The sequence below is a fragment of the Ranitomeya variabilis genome, chromosome 4 (assembly GCF_051348905.1).
Source record: "Ranitomeya variabilis isolate aRanVar5 chromosome 4, aRanVar5.hap1, whole genome shotgun sequence".
In the NCBI taxonomy this organism is placed as follows: domain Eukaryota; kingdom Metazoa; phylum Chordata; class Amphibia; order Anura; family Dendrobatidae; genus Ranitomeya; species Ranitomeya variabilis.
The window spans coordinates 197256812-197266538 of NC_135235.1; positions in this window are offsets into that span (position 1 = coordinate 197256812).

A 9727-nucleotide genomic window follows, 5' to 3' on the forward strand; every position below is an offset into this window, starting at 1 on the left:
AGTAATGGTGTGGCTATATAGATGTGTGCCCCCCAATAAGAAATGTAGAGGTCCGACATGGCACTCATGAGAAATCTAGCATTGAAGCCATAGGTAAATCAGAGTGGAAGTGCACTGGGGGAATACCAATGCACTGGGAGATGCAGTCCAGGGATATTGGCCACGCCCCCAGTGCACTCACAGCCTGATTTGCATATGGCATCTATACCTGATTTCCGGAAACACAGCTAGACAGCCACACTATAAAAAAAATATGCTGATTGGTTCCCTTTACAGCAGAGGTGTCAAACTGCATTCCTCGAGGGCCGCCAACAGGTCATGTTTTCAGGATTTCCTTAGCATTCCACAAGGTGCTGGAATCATTCTGTGCAGGTGACTAAATTATCACCTGTGCAATACAAGGAAATCCTGAAAACATGACCTGTTTGCGGCTCTCGAGGAATGCAGTTTGACACCTCTGCATTACAGTACACTTGACAACGGATATATTCTGCCCGGATCCACTATGATTTCAGCCACGTATGTTTGAAAAATATACTTTAAGAGTCAAAGAGACGAATGGGAGACTAGTCGAAAAAGTGGGTTACGGGTGGCTTCTCATCGCCCACTCCCCTCGAGACTCTCCCTATGTGCGTGTATAGGGAGAGACCTGTCAGTCACTGACAGTGGGCGGGGAGAAGGCACACAGGACTGGTCTGACGACTAGTCTTGCAAATGGCTCATTCCCAGTCAGATTTTAAAGTATGTTTTTAACCTGAAACACTGCATCATTCAGAATCAAACATATATGGCTGAGATCAGACAGCCATATGTCTGGTACATGCTGTCCGTGGATCGGGGAACATGGATCCACTGTCAATCTTATGATGTTGATGACCTATACATAAGCTATCAATATCTGATTGCTGAGGGGTCCGGACTCCCGCACCCTGATTAGCTTCGGTGCCACCTGGATGTAACCGGGGTGGAACAGCACAGCTTAGTTTATAGTGTAGTGTCCGTTGCAGAGACCTGCAGTCCTGTTCCTATAGAAAGGAATAGATGATGATCCGCCGTACCCGGCAGTGGCCACTACACAATGTGGCGGAGCAGTGCTGGTCCAGCTCCGGGCAACGATCAGGTGAGATGGAGGTGTCCCTCCCAATCTGATATTGATGAACTATTTCCATTAAAGATTTAGACTGTAATATACAACACATAATAGTATAAAAAATGAAGAAATCAATGACTTGTATAAATGCAGAAATGATTGTAAAAATAAAAAAAAAGAAAAGTGCATTACATTGTCATTCCTTTTTCTGCTCTAAGGAATACTTGTGTCATTATTGTGTGAAAGGTCCCTTATTCTTATATCCTCCAGGAAGGAGGAGTCCGCCTATAGGAAGGTTGCTAAAACAGAATTGGTCAGTATGACTCTTACTACGACACCAGACATAGCACAGGATGGAGTAGGGTGAAACATAGGACACCAGAGGTAGCACAGGATGGGGTAGGATGAAACCTAAGACACCAGAGGTAGCACAGGATGGCTAGGGTGGAACATAAGACACCAGAGGTAGCACAGGATGGAGTAGGATGAAACCTAAGACACCAGAGGTAGCACAGGATGGCTAGGGTGAAACATAGGACACCAGAGGTAGCACAGGATGGGGTAGGATGAAACCTAAGACACCAGAGGTAGCACAGGATGGGGTATGGTGGAACATAAGACACCAGAGGTAGCACAGGATGGGGTAGGGTAAAACATAAGACACCAGAGGTATCATAAGATGGGGTAGGGTTAAACATAAGACACCAGTGGTAGCACAGGATGGAGTAGGGTGGAACATAGGACACCAGAGGTAGCACAGGATGGGGTAGGATGAAACCTAAAACACCAGAGGTAGCACAGGATGGCTAGGGTGGAACATAAGACACCAGAGGTAGCACAGGATGGGGTAGGATGAAACCTAAGACACCAGAGGTAGCACAGGATGGGGTAGGGTGAAACATAGGACACCAGAGGTAGCACAGGATGGGGTAGGATGAAACCTAAGACACCAGAGGTAGCACAGGATGGGGTATGGTGGAACATAAGACACCAGAGGTAGCACAGGATGGGGTAGGGTAAAACATAAGATACCAGAGGTATCATAAGATGGGGTAGGGTTAAACATAAGACACCAGTGGTAGCACAGGATGGAGTAGGGTGGAACATAGGACACCAGAGGTAGCACAGGATGGGGTAGGATGAAACCTAAGACACCAGAGGTAGCACAGGATGGCTAGGGTGGAACATAAGACACCAGAGGTAGCACAGGATGAGGTAGGATGAAACCTAAGACACCAGTGGTAGCACAGGATGGAGTAGGGTAAAACATAAGAAACCAGAGGTAGCACAGGATGGGGTAGGGTGAAACCTAAGACACCAGAGGTAGCACAGGATGGGGTAGGGTTAAACCTTTGCAATGATACCTATTTCATCTCCCTCCAATTCTATGTTGTAACGAAATTTGACGTTAATTCACATGCAAATTAGCTTTGCAAGTGCTCTGGGGGGGGGCATATCAGAGCACTTGCAGGTTTCGGGTCTTCTTAGCTTCTCTCCTACGGTGCTGCCCCATCCTGAATGTCCAGGACCAGCATACAGATCTTCACTGTGTGCACTATGTCCCCATAGAAATAAATGATTTGTAGACATCTAGACTCTAGAAAAAAATGTGTTTTTCAAACTCAGAAAATTGGGAAAAATTGATTCCTCGTATGCTATAACATATGAATGATTTGTTCATAGAGACCCCCCTTTTCTAAGTTGAAGCCAACCCATTAATCTGCTGAGTATTCCAGAAAAGAGTTTAAAAAAAACATCAGGAACGAAACCATCAATATATTTGTATTGTGTATATGCTAAATACTGTATATGCAGAGAGGCCGGTCATTTCAGTGGGTGGGTTCGTGAGAGTGAGGACCATTGTTTCTAGTTGGCTCCTTTCTCTGGCTTATATTGGAGGGTCTTGAGCAGAGAACCACCTCAATTATGTGCATATACTCCAAGAAAACATATGGAAAGGGTTTATTTAATCACATAAGTATAAAAATTATATTACTGTAATGAAATTGTATAAGATATCTTATCCATTCTTCCCTGTTCTATTCCTCCATGTTATATTGCAAATATTGCATTTCACTTTAGCAAAAAAATGGTGTAAATAGAGTCTAAAAGGCAATGAAAAGGTAGATCTTTAAGGATCCCTAAAGATCTACTGTTTAATTCTTGGTCTAGAATAACTTTATTTTTGTTGGAAACATATGAATCCAGTACATAACAGCACAGATCTGGAAACATTCATCATTTTATATATTGCTGTTTTTTTATTTCTCATTTATACCACTTTTTACCCTTAAAGTCACAATACAGGCAAAACAAGACTGGCAATTTCCATTTTTGTTTTGATGAGGAGGAGTGATGGTGTCGGACGTTCTTGATTCATTAATTGCCTTCTCCTGAATCAGGAGCGTCTGATGAGTTGTGTGCTCCTCGTCAGAAATATGACTCCTGTCAATGACTGGAGTAAGATTTGGACAGCCACTTTTTTACCTGCCATATCTAGGCCTTTCTATATGGACCTGCAATGAGAAATAACATATACAAGGGGAACAACCATCCTGATATAATGCACCCAATCCATAGAGATATATACATATCAAACACATCATTGTTTTAGCAATAATAGTTTATATATTCATAAGCAAAATGCATATCTCTATAGAGAGGGATAAACACATCAAAGCAAACAAAACATAACAATATCTCATAATACAAAAAAAGACCACATCTCCCTCCTAACACCAATGGATGGATATAAGCAAACAGCATGTTCATACTAGCTGCCATACTTTCAATAAATCAGGACGATCAAGTCACAAGAGCCCCATATCAAAAACATCAAAAGATTTTTAAATATGTATATACAAGACAAATTACATATTAGGAAGACTGTTATTATTACCACCCTTATTGAAATAACAATTCAAGATAGTATATAACAAGGTTAAAAACAAAAATATACCGATGAGAGACTACAATGGATCTACAAAACACTATAAGAGACAGCTCTGTGGATAATCAATATTTAAACCCCTTGGAAAAAGGGTATCAAGCTCATATATCCATTTTAACTCTTTTTTTCTTAAGAAGAGAGACACGATCACCACCCCGTCTTAACATAGGTACATCATCTATGACACGATATCTAAGTTGATTAACCGAATGTCCTAACTCATGAAAGTGCCTGGGTACTGGAAGATCAATAAGCTTTGTTCTGATAGTACTTTTATGCTTCGAGATCCTCGCTTTGACCTCCATCGTGGTCTCCCCTACATAGTAGAGCCCACAGAGGCAGCTAAGGACGTAGACCACAAAACTACTTTTACATGTATAACGTTTCCGTATCGTTTACTCTTTCCCGGTATGGGGATGATAGAACAACGCCCCTTTGACTAGGTTGTTACAGCACGCACATCCGAGACAGGGGAAATTACCCAGGCTCGGACGGCTCAAAGTAGTTTGTAGGTCCCTCCTTAAGCTGCCCACATCAGATACCACCAGCTCATCCTTCAAACTTCTATTCCTCCTATATGAGAACAACGGGGGCGATTGGAACTCGCTCACATTAACATGTCCCCTACTCAACAGTGACCAATGTCTCCGAATTATATCTGAAATCTGGCCACTCAAACCATTGAATGCTGTCACGAATGCTACCCTCTTTTTTGATTCCATGGCCAATCTGGGAGTCAGGAGCTCGTCTCTTCCTTTGGTCAATACTTTTGTCTTAAATTTATACAAATCCCTCTCAGGGTATCCTCTCGCAAGAAACTTTTGACACATCTCATTAAGCCTCGTATCTATAAGAGAATCACTAGAGACAATCCTCCTGACTCTCAAAAGTTGGCTCCATGGAAGGGATTCTACCATTCTCCGTGGATGTTCACTGGAAAAATGTAAAATATTATTTCTGTCTGTCTGCTTGACAAAGAAATCAGTGTGTAAAAACCCATCACTCTTATAGACACATGTATCCAGAAATTGCATCTTGGTCTGAGAGCACTCCATAGTGAACCCCAACCCAGGGTAGATATTATTCAAAAACAAATGGAAATGCACAAGCTCATTGTGGTCACCATCCCAAATCAGGAAGATGTCATTGATGTAGCGCCGCCAGCCCCTAACATGGCACCAAAACTGTGACTTGTACACGTGCTCGCCCTCCAGGACAGCCATATAGATGTTAGCATACGTAGGGGCCACATTGGACCCCATGGCTGTCCCGCGGCGCTGCAAGAAGTAATCATCACCAAAGAGGAAAAAGTTCCTCCCCAGGATGAACTCCAGCAGCGCCAGGGCGAACCGTGCACAATCGGGAGCCATGTCGGAGCCGGCCAGCGCCACACCAACTGCAGACAACCCCCTGACATGCTCAATGGATGTGTACAATGATGTAACATCAAAAGACACCAGCCATGTGGATTCCTCGACCTGCACACCCTCCAAGGACCTAATAAAATCACTCGTATCCTTTACATAGGATGGTGCGGCAACCGCAAATTTCCTCAATAAATGATCTAGAAAAATAGCTACCTTATTACAAAGAGACCCCCTGCCCGACACAATCGGGCAGCCAGGGGGTCTCTGCAGGTCCTTGTGAATCTTTGGGAGGGTGTACAGGACGGGGACCACTGGATGTTCAACTTTAAGATATTTGGCCAATTTGTCATCAATTAGACCACTATTCAGTGCTTCCTCAATTATTGTATCCAGTTCTAATTTGAACCTCTGGGTTGGGTTCACCTGTAGTCTCTCATAGACCTCTGTGTCTGAAAGCTGTGACCTTATCTCCCCCATATACTGGGCAGTATCCATCACCACCAAGGTTCCGCCTTTATCGGCTGTCTTGATGGTGATGGATTCGTTATTTTTCAAAATCCCAATCTCTTTATGTTCTGCATGCGTTAGATTTGAATGACTTAATCTCCTCCCCCCATGCTTCAATCTGGCTACATCAGCCTTTACCAATTTGCAAAAGGTCTCCACAACAGGATCCTGAACCGGAGGCACAAAATCACTTTTATTGTAGAGACCAAACATATCAAGGGAGAGATGTGTCTGGGGATCCAAGGTCACAGCCCTCTTTATCTGAAAAAAGTACAGCCAATTTTAGCCGCCTAAAAAACAAATACAGTATTATGAGAAACAGGGTGCACTCAAGCCGTATATGAGAATTAGTTTAAGGCTTGCAGAGCCAAGTCCAATGATATGTAACCTGAACTGGAAAAAAAGAAAGAATGGACTACAAAGCGGCTCGCACAACCATATATATTATGAAAATACAAAAAATGTTTATTCAAAACACCACAACACAACAAATAAAAACATTAAAAACACAGTATCTAGTATAAATCACCCACATATAATTATATAAATCAAATAGGAAAAAAGACCCCAAATAACTGTATCATATCATGTCACGGACTCAATTAAACACCAGGTATAGTATCTCAGAATGTCATGGCGGCTAAATCAAAGAACCCCCATAAATGTAATCATACATAATAGAGAAGACACCCCTAAATTAGAGTCTGGATGAACAAATGAACAATAATAAGGTATAAACCTATACAGACCTAAAGGGTGACATAATGCCAAATAGTCAATCTATATGGCTAAATAGCAAAGGAGCTGAGCCGTCACCCAAACCTCAACCAACCAAGAGGTCCTACATGAGAGTCCAAGTCAGATGTCCGGCATGTGGATACAGAGAAATCGGGTGATAAGCAGACACCCCATACATACAGTTATTTGGGGTCTTTTTTCCTATTTGATTTATATAATTATATGTGGGTGATTTATACTAGATACTGTGTTTTTAATGTTTTTATTTGTTGTGTTGTGGTGTTTTGAATAAACATTTTTTGTATTTTCATAATATATATGGTTGTGCGAGCCACTTTGTAGTCCATTCTTTCTTTTTTTTCCAGTTCAGGTTAAAAAACAAATACAGATCATTGTCAATACTGAACCAATTCGCCCTACTCGTAGGGCAAAAGGAAAGCCCTTTGGAGAGCACCTTGATTTGCAAATCTGAAAGGGTTAATGAGGAGATATTTACCACCAAAGAGGGTCTTTCATTCATTTCTTCTTCCCTTTGGACCTCGTCACCGAGCCCTGGTTCTCTCTTCCTATGTTTCCTGCCACCCCTGTGGCACCTTCGTCTCCTTGGGATATCACCGTCTCCTTGGCTAAAAAACGAGTCGTATTCATCACACCACCTTCGTCTGTGGAATCAGACTCACCACCTGTAAAGCCAAAAGCCGCTTGCGCATTTGTCCCTCTCCGAGGTCTCCTTGTTCTTTTAGGAGCACCTCTAGGGCGTCCAGGCCCTGATGTTAGTCTATTTGGCATAGAATTCCTAAATTGCCAACCATATATTCTGCCATTACTGTAGTCGTCCAGATCCCTGAACCATTTAGATCTTTTGGTATCCTCCAGTCCAGCTTTAAATTTAGACAGATTTTCTTCCAACTTAGAATTAATATGACCAAGGTCATCAGCTGAAGTGATGGACAGAATGGCATTTTTCGTCTCATCCTGTTTAATTTTCAGAGTCTCAATCTCCTTCCTCAGGAACTCTATGTTTAATAGCATAATGTCAAAAGCGTACTTATTGCCAATTGCTTCAAATTTAGCACAAAATTGCACATTGCTTGGCATCAGGGTAGGTCTTAAATTAGGCCTTAATCCCCTAGGGATTCTCTTGGCCTTAAAGTACTCCACCAGTGTTCCAGCATGTAACTCCAATGAAATAATTATTTTCCTTTCTGCCTCCCATCTCGTTTTTAGCATTTCAATGGATGGCTGTTTCAGATATGAGTTACCAACTTCAGCGTCTGATATGATCCTTGCAGCATCCTCATCGGTATAATAAAAACAGGCAGACGCTGGTTCACCATTGCTCGTACCAGCACATGTATCCATATTAAAAATACAAAAAGGATGCAGGCCAAACAGGACCCCAACAATGCAAGTATCAAAAAATAGTAGTAGGGCCGCACCCTAAAGTAACAACGTCTCTATGGACAACAGGGCACACGTCCTCACCAGGGGATCCATCCCAGTATACAAATCCAGATGCAAATAAAGAGAGGGACTAAATTATACCCACAAATCCACAACTGCTGATGCCTCGTTTAGATTGGTGCGATCGGTGTTGTTTATAACGTGGACATCGGGGATTTCCTGTGGATTTGTGGGTATAATTTAGTAGTGGGGAGCGATCAGAGATAGCTGAACTATGTTAGCGGTCAGTATATATGGAGGGCTGGTTATGTGGGATTGTTTTTATTTGTGTATATGTATGGAGCGCCCCCACACCGCCGCAGGGCCGAGGGGTACCCGGAGCCGGGCCTCTGAGAGTCTCTGTTCAGTTCTGGGGTTGTCACGGTGGCTAGACCCGGTCTGTGGCCCTGTCTGTCAGTGGGGGACGTCCGGTGCAATAAGTGGTGTTAATGGTGCAGTTGTGGGGTGCAGGTCGCGATAAATAACGAGGACACCAGGTTGCAGTCTCTTTACCTCTTTACTGAAGATCTCTGGGTCCTCAGTCCAGAATACGGTTCACCAGGCTGCGCAAGTCCGGCCAGACCAATGGCACCTCCAGAGTTCTCTTCACAGGTGGAAATCTGTGCCTTCCTGCTTGCGCTATGTGTTGTGGTCCTTCCCTGCTGTGCTTACGGAAAGTCCCCACAACTGTTGTGTCTGTTTCTTAAGTTCCCTCACAACTCGATTAGATGATGTTCTGCTAATCCTCCGTCCCTCCCTGAGGTTCGGGTAGGAACGGCACCCGTTTGACGGGTAGGCTCGGAGCTCTTCCGGGACCCTAGAGACGCCCCTCTCCACAAGTTGCCCCCCAAGACTTCATAGGTGATTTGAGTTAGACAGCCCGCCTGAGACTGACTGTCCTGCCGCTGTTTGGAGTATTGCTTGAAGCTGAATGTTATTGACTGCCAGGACCCGAAAAACTTTCTCCCACAAAGTGACGCCACACATGCTTAAACAAATATAACTTTTATTTAAGAATAGTCTCATTCCAAAGATTTATCTTTTCTCTTTTGGCTTAAATTATGGTCGCAGCTTATCACAGGCAACAATTTGCCAACCAAAAGGGTGCAGGGAGATTGTCTGCCTTCCGGTAACCCGGTGCAGGTATCATCACCTATTATAAACTCCACCCATTCCGCAGCTGCAACTGAAAAACAACCAAACCATAACAGGGAAGGGAGGGCGGGAACCAGGTCCGGGTTCAGAGTGAGGGACCGGAAGTCGCGTCCAGCGCAAGGTCCCTCCTCCGAAATAAGCCACGCCCACCTCGTGCGGCCGGTCCCAGCCCCCAAAAGATGTCACTCCGTGGGAGACCGGGGCTAGCCATGCAGGGGGCCCGGCAGTCAGGGGACAGCGGGATTGCCGCAGTGTCCCTCAGACTGCCAGGACCCGAAAAACTTTCTCCCACAAAGTGATGCCACACATGCTTAAACAAATATAACTTTTATTTAAGAATAGTCTCATTCCAAAGATTTATCTTTTCTCTTTTGGCTTAAATTATGGTCGCAGCTTATCACAGGCAACAATTTGCCAACCAAAAGGGTGCAGGGAGATTGTCTGCCTTCCGGTAACCCGGTGCAGGTATCATCACCT